This window comes from Penaeus monodon, chromosome 22, assembly GCF_015228065.2.
Source record: "Penaeus monodon isolate SGIC_2016 chromosome 22, NSTDA_Pmon_1, whole genome shotgun sequence".
Taxonomy (NCBI): Eukaryota; Metazoa; Arthropoda; class Malacostraca; order Decapoda; family Penaeidae; genus Penaeus; species Penaeus monodon.
Window position 1 is genome coordinate 39,747,788 of NC_051407.1, and position 1,724 is coordinate 39,749,511.

Genomic DNA, 1,724 nt, shown 5'->3' on the forward strand with positions numbered 1-1,724 from the left:
AATCTTTTTTTTTCTCTCTCTCTATTCGAGTCTTGAGCATCCCCGGGTATTCCCCCCCCCCCGTGTTGTAGCGCCATTCGAGGCAGTAAATCTTACTTTAAGACCTCTTTGGACTCATGATCCTCACCCGCCCTCGAGTATCTTGAGGATCATGATCACCTCCTCGGATCCGATATTGAGAGTTATGTGCGCTTTCTGTGGGAAGCGTCGGCGGGGGCGAGGTCTTAGTACTGTAAGTCATGCTAATTAGCTTTTTCGTCGTTGGCGATCATCGTTTTCGTGAACTGGGATCCGTGCTTGTATAAGCGGTTAGTGTTTTATCACACGCGCGCGGGCATACACACACAAACGCCATCTCACGTTACGAGGGAGTCGTAATGATATACACTATTGCGATCCATAACTCGGTAGCTGCTCGTGGGTGTTGCGATAGATCCTGGAGAGTAACAGTGTTTGAAACCGTAGAGAGTGACTTCATTTCCTTTGCTAATATAAACTATACAAGCTGATTGGAATGCATAATAGTTGGGATTCATACATCATTTATAAATTCATGAGAAAACATTCACATAAATGCAAAACTAATACACGCCCATACATATATACACGCATACGTAAGATAAAATTCCTTTTCTCAAACAAACTTACAAATATACACACGTATAGTCACAGACACGTAATCAAATATAAAAACACCTTTCTAATTTGAAATCTCTTATAAATCAGCCATATCGCGGACCTTTTTTTTTTAAGCAACTATGAGGAAGAGAAAAATAATATATATAAAACAATGTCAGCATCAGGCGTCCATAACTTCAGTGGAACAGTTTCTTAGCAAAACTTTCCTCGTAACTTCGAACGAATGGAGTGAAATCGTCGCATAAAGTAGGGGGGGGGATAAGAAAAAAAAATACAGAGCTTCTTTAGTGAAAGCGATTATGAAAACTTCTGCGTTCCTCATTAGACCATAAGTAAGCAATGGCATATTTTTCGATCGGATCGGATACGTCTCCTGTGTTTTTACTTGGTCATGATCAATGATGGATTGAGTCGTTGACTAATAAGCTGATTTTAGACTGATATAATAATCAAATAGATAAGAGACAGTTTAGATCAATGTGATGATGAAATTGGTAATTTAGTGCTGATTTTAGATCAATCTAATGATATATAGATAAATGAGTCATTTTAATCCGTGTCAGAAATCAGTATCAGAAACAGATAACAGATGAATAGGTTTTGGGATCGTAAATTGTTTCATATTATAAACATCATAATAAAACCATATGCATAAACCACTACCCACTAACTCTATCTGTACAGGCAATAATTTTATTACAAACATTAGTCATTGAGAACGAACGATGCATTATGGTGACCAAATGTACTTATGAATACACTGTATGTGGATAAAGACACTTGGGCTAATTTGCATATCTTCCGAAACTAACTACAAGTTCCTTAATTAAGTCCTACACAGCGTTTCTAGTAATGCTAAAATTCCCCTGAGACTTTTTTTTCATTTCTCTCGTGCAGAAGTTGAGCGCAGGTTGCATATTTACCTTAGGGATATCCAGAAATGAAACCTGTCTGATTTCCTCTTGTTTCTGCCGTTCTTTATTACATGCAAATTAGAGAGTCACGCGCGAACGCACAGGGGGGGGGGGGAGAGGAGAAAAAATGAGAAGAGGAAGGAAGAGGGAAGGCAAAGAGACAGTCGGGGA

At 38.9% G+C, this 1,724-nt stretch overlaps 1 protein-coding gene across 1 annotated transcript in view; it reads left to right on the forward strand.

Moving 5' to 3' along the window:
• The window catches only part of LOC119587433 (probable G-protein coupled receptor CG31760), a 44,880-nt gene that overhangs the window by 41,939 nt on the left and 1,217 nt on the right, over positions 1 to 1,724 (forward strand). The window lies entirely within an intron of this gene.